Below are 17,170 nucleotides of genomic sequence, written 5' to 3'. Positions count from 1 at the left end.
AGCATACTACGACGTAAAAAATGTATCGTTATAAACAAAAAGAAGTACGTGGAATGTAAACGAAATAAAAATACGAAATTATTCAGTTTGTAGCTAGTCGATAAATGCAACCGCTTGAAAAACCATAACTGACACTTTTCCCCGGCCTACCTAAACAATTTTAATGAAATATCGGAGAAACTCGCGCAGTTTATCCGTTGCATATCTTCCTTCATTCCTGGAATTTTTGTCAGAACAGTTGCAAATCGAATGGAGTGATTTTTTTTTTATTTCGAAGCAACCTCGTTGCTCGATCAGTTGTTACTAAATGTACACTCACACGTTCACATGGTATATGAGAAAACCGAACTGCGGTGGAAATAACGTGTATCGACTCTATTTCTGCTTAAATTAATTGATTCGTGCGTGCGTATCGGTTGGAAATAAAACCTCGTCCGAAACACGCGATACCAGATGAACAGAGATACAGCGATTCGGAAGAGATGAAAAATAATATACATGAAAATGAAATTAATGCAAAGTTGAATGCATTATTATATCTTATAATGTATTTTTAAGTAATATGCAAATTAGTAATATTATGCATATAATGAAAGAATTTAGAAAGCTTTCCTTTCTTATTTAAAGATTGTCTGATTGATCACTGATTTTTGAAATATATTGTCCGGTTAGATGAGTAAGACAAAAATGTAGACAGACGTTGAAAATTTCAGAATTTATCCATTCATGAATTGATTAATACTTGAATTAAACAATAATTGATTAAACTTGTAGATTTGCTAGATATCCTCATAGGAAAATCTCATACCTAAATGGCGCAAAATATTCTCAACGATTTATCGTTCCAATACTAAAACAAACGACACGACAAGGAATAGTGAGATTAATTTACGAGGTTCTACTAAATTTAATTAACAAAACCGAACGATGTATAATGGAATTAACAAAATGATATTTCGTTTGTGTGTGCTTAACGTGCCTGTTTCCGCATTGAAGTTCTACACACATCTCTGGTCAGGGATTGGGATACCCGCAATCAGCGTATCCGCACAAAGTACGAACTACCAATACGATACCAGACTGCAAATCCCGTGTCTCCACATTGGTTGGTACGAAGCTATTGTAAATCTCTTGTTAGCTCCCACAGAGTTCGTGAAACCAACCATTTAGCAAATAACAAACCTCATTTGTAAACACAGTAATTTTATTAACAAACAAGGATATAATAAAGGGACAAATCATAGAATTCTATTATTCGAAGTACTGACAGTTGAAATTTATCCTGTTCAGAAATGTTCACCATTCAAGTATTGGGCAGTGCACTTGTTTCATTTATACCAATCGAAAGTTGAAATTTTACATCCGTACAGTTCACAAGATGAAAAGGTTCTGGTTTTAAAAATAAGTCAAAATATCGTATCGACGCTCTAATTATTCCTATATATTTGAAGTAGAGTAAGTACTAGTAACAATTTAGGGTGACTTTTTAATCAAGCAACTACAAGCCTGATAGCTTCATCCTGTAGATAGTCTCTGCAGATGAATACACATATCGTTTGAAGAATCTTGTCCATAAGCCACAATCCCTTTTGGGGTCACATCTGTTTCCTAGAAAAAGTTAACTGAGCCCAGTTTTATGAAAGTCTTTAAAAAGGAAATAAACGCTGGTGTCCAACTTAAAAATGATATCGTTCCACTTAATACAGTAACCTAGCATAAACCTAATCAAGTGACTTTAGAGGAAGTCTTAACACCTCTACTAGCTCTGCATATATAGTGCTCGAGTTGATTAACCTCAATTCACACAAGCCGAAACTCTAACCTGCGATATAAGACCACCAACTGCCACCACGACGATCCAACCTAATCGGTCGGCTCAGGAAATTGGGGATTAGGTACCCTGTCAACCCAGGCTTGGAAGGGATTGGGAAATACTCAACCTTGTCAACCTTTTACACTGGCTTCCGTAGTGCCATTTAGGCAGTTGTTGCGTCTCTACAACTGAGATATGGAAGATCACACAAGCAAAGCTTGTGTTGCAGTGGACGAAAATGAAATTCCAAATCCATGTAGTACCACTCAAGGTAACCATTTTGTACACTTAAGTGAGAACTTGGTATATCAGGATGAAAATTTCTGGACTGTTACATGTGTTTCTTGAAACAATATATTCTTTTTCGTAACTGCCTTTCAGTGACTTTGGATGATCTGGAACTGGATGTAGGTTATTGTATTAGTCTTACAAATTTCGATTAGATGGTAAATAGAAATAATGTTTAAAGCAGGAGATATTTGATTTTATGGTAATATGGGAATTTAACGAAATACGTATGGTTCCGAGAATATGTGAAGTATTTGGGATAGACGATAGACGTGAAAGAAGAATCCTTGAACAGAATGATAGAATGTCTGAACGAAGGTGCGAAAAACGAGCAATTAAGATGGCACCAGACTGAGGAATTTTGAACGAACTTGACCAGATGCACGGAGTGAGAAAGGTTAAGGATTAGAATGAAAAGGAATGAATACGTGTGAGAATATAGGGTGTGAGAGAAGCGCAATTGGGACACTTGTTGGAGATTTGTCAAAGTGAGTTGGAGTCGAAGAAAGTTCAGCAAAAGTCACTGTGAGCCAGTCTTTTCTTTTTAAATAAACATAGTAGTAATATTAAAGGAATTTCTTTACTTTTCAAACCTCTAAACCTTAGTCACGTGGGATTTAATAAAGATAATCCCTACAGTAATATAGTGTGGTGATGTTTTCTGATTCTAAGTAAAAGCGCCAAGGACATTTAATATGTAGATATATATAGCCTTTAAAAATTCTCGCCACTTTTCTAGCTTTAAAAATATATATCTTAAATCTGTGCCTTAAATGCCCCATTTTATACAATGTAGAATTTAGGTTAGAAACTTGAACTTTATTCTCCATGGTACCATATTCTTGTTAATCAGAGAGTGTTCTTTTTTTCTTTCTACAATGCATTGTATTTGTACAATTTAACTTACGTGATGTTAACCACGTAAGTCGAGGACTTATTTTATATTATATTACACAATAACTGTTAGAACAGTAACAGTAGACACTTTGAAGAGTGTCAAAAAATGGCCGAAACGTTGAGAAAATAAATACGAGTATTACCTCAGAAAAACGTGCTTCTGTTACCAGAAAAAGATCATTAGTTTTTACTAATACTTTTAATACACGCTAAGAGTAGAAAATTATGAATATTACCAAGATATTAATAACTTGTATTAAATATCAGTTTAAGCAATTCACAATTACCTTTTCGAAGAGAATGTTTATAATGGTACATTTAATATTGTGTTTCCGGAACTTTTACCTATTAATTGTCCAGACAGTAAGATATGTATATGTAACGATATAGTCAGTTCGAGAGTTAACATTTTTGATCATATAAATTCAAGTAGATTCTTGATGTTACTACCACATATTTTACCTACAACTAGTTCTAGATCTTCTCAACAAATTGGATCCACGTAAACTTCTTCTTTCGCCAAGTATGCCAATCTCGTGACACAAATTTATTTTCCGCCTGATGTGTCTCCGGTGCCCATCCTTGGTTCTTACGGCAGGCTGTCCATCTAAATTCTGTATCCAATTTCCTAAGTTTGTAAAGTTCCAGTGACAGACTTCTTCATTCTAGCCGCAACATTCGTATATTAGGCCAGATTAAAACTATGCAGTTATTTGCTCAATGCTGTTTGTTAAAACTTTATATTGCAAATTAAGTAAAGTGATCGAGCCGATGTTTCTTTCACATAGCACTCGATACATAGCACTCGACTTTCTAATAATGTATCTTTCTTTTGTCTCCTAATTTATTCTTTATTGTCAGTCTACTTCACTTCAAAGTATCAAGCAGATATATCAAATCGGCGTACAAATCTTTGAAATTAATTGTGCAATTTATGTTCTTTTTATAATTTACTCATAAGTTTCGAAGAAAATATAAAAGTGTATCTCAAAGTTTAAAATCGACAAAGTCAGCACGTGGAGAGTGCTGATTTTTCGTGACTTCAATGACAAGAATATATCAAATTGTACGTTATATCTTTCCTACAACGAAAGAACTCGCCATTTTGAGATAAAATTACCGCCTCTAACAAAAAAAAAAAAAAGTAACACGTGAGAATATGATAAAAAAGGTTAGTGGATTGATAAAAATCAGAAAACTCAACTGAATTTATAATCTACCCTACGTGGAAGAAAGTTAATGCTGTTTGTATAGTGGAATTGCCGAGAAATTTAAAATTCTTGAGTCATAAAGAAAAATTTTCTGAAATATGTTGACAAGCTCGAAACACGTAGCTTCCGTTGTTAAATATTTGATCATAACAAAAAGGGATTAACGACTGGCTTATATTGATTAGTGGTACAGAATGGATCATACGTTTTATGAAAATTAACAGAGAATGATTGATAACATACGGAGTAATAAGTAACTGTCACTATTCATGTGTGGAGAGCAAATTGACGGATCGTAAACTGATTAATGAATAAAATTTAAACGTTTCGCACTCGATAAAAATCATTATTTTTGCAATCGATTAATACAATATATCCTACTTTACCGGAAAAAAATTTCTTTGAGCAGAGAAAAAATAATATAAAATTTCGTATATTGTGTAAAATTTAGAAGTAATGAACATGGTCTTTTTGGCATACAGAAAACATATGTATATGGAATCTTTACAGAAAAAATTCTACATTCATATTTTCAATTCATTTTGGTTCACTCTTTGTAGTGTATAGTGGGGGGTACGAATATAGCAATCTACTTCAGACATACTTGTGTGATCTGTTAAGCGATACCCTTGCTGAGTACATGCCGTCAAATGTGTTTTCCCTACTGTAAAGCTGCCTGTTAGCTGCAGAGCCGTGCTTAATGGATTTGGATTAGGTTCATTTCTATTTTTTTTGTCGTGATACTTTCTCTCGTGAAAGTTTTTCATACTTTTAAGGAAGAAGTTTTTCCTTACACGGAAAAACGTAGCTTAACATTTGAGAAATAATAAATGACACGATAACATTTCGTTGAATAAGAAGTTCTTGTATTTTATTTCACGAAAAGTAAATGTACATTTTTTATAAAAATAAACATTTAATTAGAAAAATTGAATTCGGCATTTTCTGGAATTTGAATAGAAATATACTTATACAGCGTTACTAACTTCTTTGAAAGTTTTCAAAGTTTTTGCATGGTTCGTGTCGAGAGATGAAAGTAGTCCTGAATGTTGGATCTGACAAACATATTTGGTCCAATATTTTGAACAAAACTTTTAAATTGTTTACATAACTTACATAATCTTGCTATTCAAATCGTAAGTATGTATCGAATATTTTTGGTTGTACTACAAATTTTCTAAATTTTATTAAAATCGATTAATATTTTTCGATGGCCTAACTGTGGTATTAACTGTGGTATTAAAATTATTTGAAATTTTAGAAAAGTTGAAGTAGTATTTTATACAAAGTTTTTATTTATATAAATAGTATGACGAAATAAAATTGTGAGTTAGCAGAGATATTTATGTAATATTCTCACGAAATTAGCTTGCCCTGACTAGTTAATTCAAGTATGCTAAGAGAACAGTCACAACTCAAGTGATGGTTCTGTAAACTACTAGAAAACCTTATGTAGCTTGCCTGTAATACAATTTATCTACAAGTATCTATTTTAATTCTCCAAAAAAATGAACAAAGGAATTTTAAGAGTCAGAAGATTATCAGAGTTTCTTCTATATTGTGATATTGCTTTCTACTTGTTTTGTGGTGCCTAGGCCCTTAGTTTTAGCGTCCAAAAAGGATCACTTCAGCAAGCTCATTGTCAGCCCCCAATTGTCGACGACCTAGTCTGAAGGGCACAATCGTCTTCGCTCCCTACAGTTTTTACGAGATCGCTGTATTTATTCGACCCACTATATCAACCTTTCTAGCTAAACGTTTTCATTCCAAATCATCCTTACCCAGCGTCACTCAAACTCTGCGTCACCTAACCTGATTCACGTTCCAAGACACAATTTCCCAAACCTTGCTTCGACTGTTTCCTTCACTCTTACTCGAAGAACCCTTAGAAGAGCAAACGATTCTTGCCAAACTTTTAATTGCCAAATTCCTGTCAGTTTATTTTTGTAATAACGTTATACGTATATAATTATTAACATAATTACAAGTATAATTTAAAGAAAATTAATTCGTAATTACAATTATTCTTTCAAATAATATTACTTAATTATTACATTTTTGTACTAAATATCTTATATACATTTTAATACCCACGTTGTTAAATAAATTTCTGCGGCAGAATTCGACCGAAACCTTTTCAATAATTACGCGCGGAAATTCATAATTTCGTGTTTCGTAGAAATCGTACAAATATTTCAATATCATTTTGCACGTCAGAGAATATGAAATTTGATGCGTGAAATTTGGAAATTTCATAAAACGTTTATACAACTGACAACGTTTTTCTACGAATTTCCATTTAAGTAATTCGTTTAATTTCGCTCGATTTAACGATCAACGGCCCCTTTCGGCTTTGTCTGGGCGAAAACGTTTTTCTCCTCTTATCTTTCCCATTTCCCTATCTGATTCAAAATATGTACCTGTCTCTCCTTTTGATGGTGCATTCGATATCTACAAATGTACACGTTTGAGATGCTTGTCATGTGCAAATTTCGAATGCGAACGTGCACCGTATTTTCCATATTACGGAGTCATAAAAAAGGTCCGGCAAGATGTCTGACGAATCCGTGAAAACCCGGTGGGCAAGTCGGTATCACGTCCTTACACTCGTGCCTGGATCTACGCGCCACACATTTCCCAGTTTATTTCACGAAATGGATGCCGAATGAAGTCAATGCGGGGTTTTCGGTATTCAGCTCGATTGAACGTAATCGTAGGGAAACCTTCTGCATGCTGGCTTGAAAATACCGGTTATAACCGCATACTTGAGATGCATGTTTTGCCTTACAAATTGCCGCGAAATTGTTAAATCAATTGTCAAGTGTACCGACCAAAGTAATACTCTTAAAGCATAAACGCGGATTTACGCGGAACGAGTTACGATAGATGGTGCAATCAGTTACGATAGGAATCGCACAAGAGGCGATTCTGCACGCGAAAATTAGTCAGTAGTGTAAAATGCAATTTTCTCGTATAATACTTTGTTCTCGAAATAATCTATGTTGAAAATTTGTGAGGTATACGTGCAATAAATACAGCGCTAACGTGTCTGGCCATCACTCATTATTTCTACTTGCGTTGATGTTTCTAGACCTGGACTGCTGATTAATTAGGATTGGCCAAAACAGAAATAGTATAGCACTATAAATATATACAAACATAAACATAAGTAGAAATAGTAAGCAAGGGATAGATATGATAGACAAGTTTTTATTTAAGCGCGCGTGTACTCTAGGAATTTTTAAATTGTATCATTTTGAAAACGAAACATTGTGTGGGATTCTAATGCATACATGCAAAATGCATCAAGTAACTTGTCCGCGTATTTTATGTTTATTAGTGTTTCCAGAGTACCCTGAAATTTTCGTTCATAAAATACAATCGTCGATTTTTTCTCTTTCTAACGTTTCTTAAAAATTAATTTTCCATGTACTGGATTTATGCAATTCGACTTACGCGATGCTCGATTTATGGTATCAACCTCATTGTTGTTCTTTTACAGTAATTATGCGTTTAATATTTCTAAATATTAAATACTTTTTGTGCTCCACAATTTTGAAATTAAGCTCTGTCTTCGTCACCTGTTAATCGTGTTATATTAAGTGTAATTGCTTCTTACTTTTTATTTAGATTATATTTTGATTGACCTGCAATTGTAGAACAAACTTTTACAATTTTTAGATTATTATAACGCACTAAGTAGCTTGAACAATAACATTTAAAAGTGTTATCTTGCATTAAGATTATAATTCGTATCTTATTTTTTATACCAACCATTCGTTCAATTTCTGTTATACGCATCGTGGCAGATGCAGTACAGTGTCGAAAATGGGAAGTTTTAGAGCAAGAAGCAAAAGTTTTATCGTTTTCACTGATCACGCTTTTAACGTCACGTTTCTAGTAGAAGATATGGGGTCGTAAATGAGGAACGTGACAGTACTTGAACGATACGATATATTGTAGTTGTAAAGATACGTAGTTGATTCCTAAATTCGATGACGCCGATAGTATTTAAGTGTAATATATATACGATTTATTTACACCACTATTATGCAAGATTGTGAGAGTTAAAGCAGACTAATTCCGTAGGTCTTTATTTCAAGTAGTGGCATAATTCTTCAGTAGCTCTTAGTTCTTTGCATTAATCAATTGCAATATTTACATTTAAATTATTTCCATATAATAACAAATACATACAAATTTCCATATAACTTGTAAATACGAAAATGAATTAATTTTTTATTTGTTTTTAAAAATCATTAAACGATTGCCTATAAGGGGTACTTATTTAACACAGAGAGTATATACTGTGAAAGTATTGAAAATATATTAAACTTACATCGTTTCGTTAACTCATCTGTGGAAAGATTTGTAAGTTAGTCCATTTTTGATTTCATGGTCTCATGCCACTGTTTAGATGCTATGTGTTACTACTGTATTGTACAAACGATAAGATATATTACAAAATGGCAAGGTATTGTTGTATTACTGTTCAGAAATTCCATTAAATCTGTTTTAATCAAATTATTCTACGAAGGCTTTGAAAATGTTTATAAACGGAGTCAGATAGTTTAACACAGTCGATCGAAGCACCAAGTAATTTGAATCAAAATCAGTTGAAAGCAATTAACTTTATTGTTTTCCTCAGTATACAAAATAATGAAAGGTATGCGATGAACGTTCATTGTATACGTAAAATAAAATGGAATTTAGCTGCTTAAGGTAGTTCAGAGTATATGACGATAATAATAATATGAAACAAATAAGTTAGACTTCATTGTAAATTTGCTAAAAAATATCCTTGCTTTTCACTTAGAATAGATGTATCATACTTTCATTTGCAAAATATATTACTGTACTCAATTCTGCCAATTATTTGAGATTGAACGATTCCTCTTTTCAAAGAGGACACCTTTATTGAAATATTTTGCTTTACGAGCTATTCAAGTTTTAGAAATATCTCAATTGGTTATTTTGTATAAATTACCTGGTGTAACATTTTAAATAACATTTTGAAAATTTTAATAAGATTTAAGATTTAGGTGTCGTCGTGTCTAGTAATCGCAGTGATCGTTTCTGCAGATTTAAGGAGAATAATTTGAGAATTGTCATTATTCCACTCGAAATCGGATTCATGGTTATATTTGTACACAGTCGACGCCCTGCGGGACACTGTATCAGTATTTGAGATCGTGAAACGTCTTACAAGAATTCTCCTTGTTCCCGTTTCCACAAAGCCAACACTTACTACACGCTTCAAGAGGAGAACGTGCACAGATTGCGTTGCTCTCACTTCGAAGGTTACTACTAACAGGCATTTGAATTCTTTGGAAACGATTTTAAGTAGGTAATTTGGCGAGCAATTGGGACTCTTTTATCTAAAAAAATTCATCTTTAATGATTATTTACACAAATTGGACACTTTACTCTATACAATGGACAGTACTCCAGGGGTTGGAAATAAAAACAATACAAATTTTCAAATTTACATCTGTTTAGTAATTGCAACTTCTTTAATATCATTTACATATGTTGCTGTTAAAATAGTCTCTGCTTTGTTTCAGTTAGTTTGAAATTAGGGCTCTTGAAGTTCGTTTTTTTTTAACGAAACTTACAACTATTTCAATAGGCGTATACTTAATCTTAGTAGTAAATGGTAGTAAATGATTTAACAGTACCCTTACGTTACAGTTAGAGTTTAACTTTTGCATAAAAGAATTTCGTTATTTTATTTTTAAATTTTGTATTACTTCTTGAGCCATAGGTTGTATTAACATTGTTACAAGAATTTTATCTGACTTTAGTTCAAAGGTGAGAGAACGATCTCTGCAATTATCTAAAAGTTGAAGGGCCTTTGGCTCTTTAGGAAATCCAAGTTTTCCAAAATTATTTTTAACAAATTCAAGTCCCTTTGAAATTGTTTTAATGATTTCCGAATCACATCAATGTTTTTAGATGAAGAAGAATGAGATAAAAATTCTTCAAGATTTTGTTCTGGCTTTCTTATATCGTACATAAAATCTTATACTCTTGTATAATATTATTTTTATTTTCATCTTTTCCCAAACAATTTATAATCTCAAATTTTTGGTATAGTGATTATGTTACACGTTTTCGTTTCATTAATTTAGCTTAAAATGTAATCTGTGCACGATTGAAAACAAGTTACGGAATCACAGAATGGAATGCACTCTCTCAAATTTGAATTGAAACTAACTATACATAACAAAGGATTCCATCTACAATTACATTGGAATCAAACAGTTGAATTCCTTCGCTTTATTTGTCAACTGTTTAGTATCGGTATCACTGCTCGATGCATGCGGTTGTGGCTTCTTTGTTATGTGAAATATAATCCGTAATGTTTACCGAAGAATAGTATGGATAAATAAGCCGGTTAATCGTACATTTTGAATAACCGTGTGCCGGATAATTAAAACTCTACTGTACTTACGTTTTGTAATATAAAGTGATAAAAATACTTCCTACAAACATGTGTCTATTTGATCTTATTTTCTAGTTACAGGCACTTTTGTATTTTAATAATTTTCGTTATAAACCGAATAAGCTTGCAGACTCGCAGAAACTGTTTTTCAAAGAAAATGCTGAAACTGGCTGAATTGGGTTCATATTTCTGTCGTTTGAGGAGAATACTGCCTGTTAAACGCTTCTCCTTTTCTTTTTGGCTGTTGTGGAGCGAAAAAGCTAGATGATGTTATTCAAACTTTGTAATAGGTTGTAAATTCAATGAACAGATATAATAATCTTGAATGAACGTGTACAATTATAATAGATAGCAGATATATGTCATTTAAATAAAATATACAAAAGATCGATTACATGCATCGAAATTTATTTTGAAAATCCAATGATATCTATTTAGTAGATAATAGCTTAATCGTTGGATTTATAACCTATTTAAAACCTACATATCACTGTTGACAAAGCTATTGATAGAACATTGTTCTTTCTCAAAGAATAACCTAGTTAGCCGTTTGTACCCAACAAGGCTTTCGCTTAACAGGCCACTTGAAACTAACGTAAGTAGATCGCTATATTTATTCCGTCAACAGTACTTCAGTTTTTACCTCAATTCAAAGTATTTAAATCAATCGAAATTGAAGTAAGGTTGAAATACTGCATTTGAAACGTTGATTGACAAACGTTTGTGTATACAGTTGAAGCAATATTTTAACGAATCTCTTTGAAATTCCGCATCGACAACATTTTGAGGTATTTCAAACAGGTAAATGCTTACTGAAATTTATTTTCATTCAGAATTGAATTTTTCATTCGACTTGGAGCAAAACTCCTCTCACTTGTACACGCTATGTGTATTTTTAACAATTTTGAAATTAAAATTGAAACTTCGCAAACTTGATTACAAATAATTTTTGTCTTTCTTCTTGATATTTTTATTGACAGATAACGTTGAAAAGTATACAACAATGGAGTTACAAACTGAAAAGTAATCGTCATAAAAAATTCCAAAATACCTTGTAGTTAAAAAATCATTACTTTAGATACGTAACTATTTATGTGAATACGTTAAACTTTTTCTCTATTCTTCTTTTCGATTTTATTATATGACAAACACCTGAATACTTAATGGTGAAACATAGTTTTCATTTATTTAATTTTTCTCTCAATTCTCTCAATGTTTCGACAGATTTGGTCTGGATTAGAAGGCTAGATACACACGTTTAAGCAATATTAATGAAACATTACATTATAATATGTTATTTTTCGACAGACAATCTATAATACGCACACGAGAAAATTGCATCCAAAGCTACGGTGAGTCCTATTCCTTCAGCCGCGTACCATAGAACCAACCACATCTCCGCACACAATTTCTTTGCGCGCGAACTATACAAATACATTTCAATAGTTACACAAACGAAAGAAAAGAATATTAATCCCACATCCAGGGGCTCGTACCGTAAATTCTGTTTGTTCTCGCCAGACTTCTCCTTATATTTACCACATCGGTAAAAAACGAACGTAAAGATCGTTCGAAACAATAACTTCGCTTCACGAAATGAATATCTAGCAAGTATAGCCCAACACCTCCTGTATATTAAATATAACAAAGCATCAGAAGGTAGAGAAAACACGAGCCAAATTCAAGTCCACAAATCGGTAGTAGCCAATTGTAGTAACAGACCGAATCAATTGTAGATTACACTCGGGCCAGGCAATAAGGTCATTCCGCTTCGTTTCATACCGATTGCTCTTCCATTCGCTTCGATATTAACTGCTGAACCCATTTCTGTTTTTCTCTTCTCGTACAATTCGCCTCCTCATATCGAAACCGTTTCTCTTTTTTCTTTTCGACCGCTCTGTTCATTCTTTTTCGCTCTCTGGTCGAATGTGCCCGTATTTCTGCGCCCGTCTTTCTTGCCTCCCTTTCACGTGCCGGCTATTCAAATTCACCTTGCCGGACTGGCACATTTTATCCATCTCTACACATCTGGAGCAACAGGGCCAGAAGCTAATTTAAGAAATCAATTAAAGTCGTCCTTGGCTAATGGTGGCGGACAATGTGCATCGATACGTCGAATTGTTTTTCGGTTCTGGCGTAAAACGAACGAGAGGTCGATTTAATCATCGGCCCGTTTATTTGAAGCCGCCTCGGTCAAATGACGCCAGCAACAATTCGGGGAATATAGCGGCGCTGATGTTGAAAGGGAAATATTTCAGTCCTCGACGTGACAATTCTATGCAGCTGCAGGTCAGGCTATTGCCAATTTCGAACCAATATTTTCGAAAAGGTATTTGAAAAGTTCGGTACCGCTAAGCGAGGGAATTCATTCGTAAAATACACTGTTCGAGGCTACTCTTACCCTAGACCTTGGAAATATCGATGATTTTTGGAAATTATTTTTACATTACGCTAAATATTGTGTAATTTTTGTAAAAATTTCCCGAACAAAGACTTCAAATAAATCGGTTTATCTGTTGTTCGTTGAGAAAGTGCTGTATAAAATAATAAAAAATTTCTATTTTTTAATATTCTTTTAGATGTTATTCGATATTTATACGTCGATAACAGTTTTACCGATGTCTATCGCACAGCGTCCAGTCCACCTGCTTCTGCATTTGAAAAAGACCACAACCAGACGACCACAGCCTCCCTGCCTTTGTGGTTTCAAAATGCAATTCTAGATATTTTTTGTTTCCGAATGTACTATAAATGGACTTCATTTTTCGATGTTCTTATAGTAAAGCTTTTCTACAGTGATCGACGAGAAAGATTAATTTATCCGATAAAAATTGTAGAATTTTAATTCAGAAAGAATTATAGTTACAGCTATTTGTATGCGAAATGTTGCATTTGTGATTAACACAAGGTTACCGAAAGGTAAGCCTTATTCAAAGATACCAAATTTTATTAGACAGTTTTGTTCTCTATAAGTTACAAATTGGTTACACTCTAGCCCCTTTCCATAAATGAGGTTTCTAAAAGTACTTTCTCTACAATTTTACTATTATACAAACCTATTTCTGTAAACTTTTCAAAGTGCGAATTTTATTTTTCTTTAAATGAAAATTGGCTTAAATGAAAAGATTCAGAAATATAAACGAAACGTAGAGTCTTATATTTATCAATTGTACAATGACAATTACTCAAGGAGGTCTAACTGACAATGTCTTTCTCTAACAATTTCATCTACGTATAAACGATTGAGGAAAAAAGAATCGATTATTGTTCAATATTTTTTACCTTCAAAATTATGACTTTGTGTGACAATCGTGGCATTTGTCAATAAAGTGGCAAAGAATTATGGTGGCACGAAGTTAAACCATTTATCGTCGACTATCATCGTAGAAAACAGATTCAATTATCGATTGTATCGAAAAAATTGAACTTTATCCATTAGTTTATCGATTCCATGAATATAAAATATTCTTCAAGCGCTTCACTTCCTCTTAAGACACGAATGTTGTGCTTGCGCAACTCCGTTCTCGAATAAGAGATAGAAAATTATTTTAATATATGTTGCGGCACGCAGTCTTTCAATCAAATGATATTGTAGTGTTACGCGTTTTCGTACACTCAGTTATACTAGTGCGAATGAAATCATTAAGTTCAAGAGTAACAAGAGATTCAGTAACAAGAGACTCGACTGATTAATTTAATAGATGTGTGCTATTTGAAGGTATGTTTGAATCTCTGTGTTTGCTATTTGTTTTCTCGTACATTGACTTTTTCATAGGCTTGACTAATGCTATGGAAGATGATGAAAAAGGAAAAGTAGCACAGGATTTGTGGTTGTGGGGTGAGTGGGGGTTGCTTGACCACAGAAGGAGAAAAGGAAAATTCTTGCCTATTTACTAGGTTGTTCGATAAGTTTCGTCGTTCGATAAAACTTATTGTACAGTATAGTACTAAGTTTTATCGAACGACAAAACTTATTAAACAACCTATTATGTGTGTTGCACCCGACGCCCAGATAAGGCCCAACGACGACTTGGGAATTTCTCCGGGTGCAGTCAACGTGCCAGCCAGATGTGCATCAGCGTCGTTTCTTTATGGCTGCACAGGGAATAAACCACTTTCCCAAGTCGCCGTTCTTCGTAATTAATTTTGCGACTTAATAATATAAATTCTGTACATATTTCGCGTTTACCAATGACATGGACGAAATTCAAACGAATATATTATTAGCGTACACGAATTAAATATTTCGATGGTTTTTGAAGGAACAAATGTGTACTGCTGTTAAAAATGTATAAAGTGACAGCTGCAAGGGAGGGTAGCTTGTAAAATACTTAAAGCGAAAATTCTACTCTCTCGAAGAATTTTTCAAAATACTAGTAGCATTTAAAATAAATTTGTAAGAATTTTGTTTAGTATTGTAATGTAATAACTTGTCATTTACAATTTATTATAAAATTTTGTTACACTTTAAAATTTAACAAAATTCAGAACTAGTAAATTATAAATGACAAGTTATTACATTCTAAACAAAATGTATAGAAATTTATTTTAAGTGGGTACTACACAGGATTTGGAAAACTCCCCAATGGAGCAGAGTTTTTGTTTTAGTTATTTCATAAACTACCCTCTCTTAATTGAACCACGCGGACAAGTTGTGTCGATACAATGTATTCTTTCGTTTAATTCTTAGTTATGTAATCGAACGATTTTTATGTTTACTATACAAGGTGGTCTGCATATTACTGAAAATATTACCTTAAAAATAGATATTACCAGGATGATGGCTGTTCTGCTCACAAAGTGGTAGCTGCACGAAACGTTCTAAATACAATATTTCTCAATTGATGAATAGAGGCGGAAGGATGCCTTTGTTGTAACCAGAGCTTCCTTTCGCTATGTGTGGGTTTACGACGCGTCAATTACCGTTGAGAAAGGTACAGTTAGAATGTCTTCCTGTGAAATCTGGCTGACATTTTCCAGCCATCCCCGAGTCTTTAAGAAACGCATATAAAGTGTAGAAGCGAACTGACGTGATAAACTCGGTTACGTGTCTTTGACTAATCCGTAATACACGGTGTAATTAATACTTTATATATTCTATATAAATAAAGTATATATTACATAGAACAGATTATTCGTAGGTATACAATATAACGAACATAAGGCATTACAGTTAATTAAATGTTCCATTTCTATCGTCCTACGAGTTGGGATTATTATTATTCATTTCATTACAAGTTTGCAGATGTTACGAAGTTAATATGTACAAAGGATCTTAAAAATTTCTGAGGATATTGGAAAACAAACTAAGATACAATCCTATTTTGTATCTTACTTAAGATACAATAAAATTTGTATTTTACTTAATTTTATTATATTTCTTGCTTTGATCGGTCATCGGTAGCTGAATTATCGCTGATCGCTGGACGCAGATCAAACCAACGCTCACTTCGTGCGAGCTGTTCCAGGAAGTGGCGATAACTTTGTGACACTTTGACGGACAGAAATCATGACAATCTGATAGCCAGTATTTCCCATCGAAGGTTAAAAAACTTGTCAAGCCTAACAGGAGATCGAACGAACGACTTAAGGCTTCATTCTAGCGTTGACATGTTTTTGTTCCCTATGGATTCGATCAGTGCAATACGGTGAGGGTGCTAGCGTATAAAAGAACCTGCCAGCAAAAGCCTAGCGCTGTGAAACGGCGCAGCGTCGCGTTACCGCCTCAGATAAGAAAATCTCCCTGGAGACATTTCTAACCGAAACATTTTATTTGACCAAAAGCTAACGAGCAGTTCCTACGGGATTCGAAGGGCTCTGTCTGTACAAAGATAGACAGACCTGGGAAGTTTGACCTCGAAAAACGTCAGCTTTATTCCTCCCTTTATATCTTATGCTTGACTGCTGCTTTTCATCCACCTTGTTTACCGCCTACAATTTTCGTGGCTAGTCACTCTAGAACAACGCCCTGGTCAAGCAATTAGTTGAAATTTATGAGTCTCAGCCGTTCGACTTTTCGACGAGGCCAAGTATATTTATCGCTGAAATTGCTATAGACGTGCCATTTCAACGTTGGTTCTCGTCCGTGAATAACAAGTTTTAACTTTCGGTCGGTAATACGCATTTGTTAAAAAATGTAGAAATTAAATTTAAGGACTTGTAGGAAAATGACACGGATTAATACTTTTTGTTACAATATTTCGATAGCGTTTGGACTAATGACGCCATACGCGTAAAAATATATCTATATACGTATATCTATGTAAAAAGAAGATCAATAGAAAATTACAATGCTTCGTTCGAAATGAAATTGTATATGTCAGCGATTTTCGATGATTAATTATTTTTTTTATTACAATATATCGTACGGTTATAATTATATACAATGTTTATAACGTAGTATTTTTTATTTACAGACAGAATCGGACGTATACACTCGAGAAGGAAAACACGTTACTGTAAGTAATCAACTATTTTCTGTATCTTTGGTTTAATTATATTATCACTTTGAACAAC

At 33.5% G+C, this 17,170-nt stretch overlaps 1 protein-coding gene across 6 annotated transcripts in view; it reads left to right on the top strand.

Annotated features, from left to right (window-relative positions):
• LOC143149887 (1-phosphatidylinositol 4,5-bisphosphate phosphodiesterase epsilon-1) overlaps positions 1-17,170 on the top strand; it is a 577,853-nt gene that overhangs the window by 28,324 nt on the left and 532,359 nt on the right. For all 6 annotated transcript variants that reach the window (XR_012992898.1, XR_012992897.1, XM_076317680.1 and 3 more), the window contains exon 3: positions 17,071-17,112. The gene's annotated coding sequence lies outside the window, so the exon portion shown is untranslated. The remainder of the gene's footprint in view (positions 1-17,070; positions 17,113-17,170) is intronic.

The sequence above is a fragment of the Ptiloglossa arizonensis genome, chromosome 8, assembly GCF_051014685.1.
Source record: "Ptiloglossa arizonensis isolate GNS036 chromosome 8, iyPtiAriz1_principal, whole genome shotgun sequence".
NCBI lineage: Eukaryota > Metazoa > Arthropoda > Insecta > Hymenoptera > Colletidae > Ptiloglossa > Ptiloglossa arizonensis.
The sequence above is the reverse complement of the archived record's forward strand: the minus strand, read 5'-3'. Positions and strand labels throughout refer to the sequence as shown.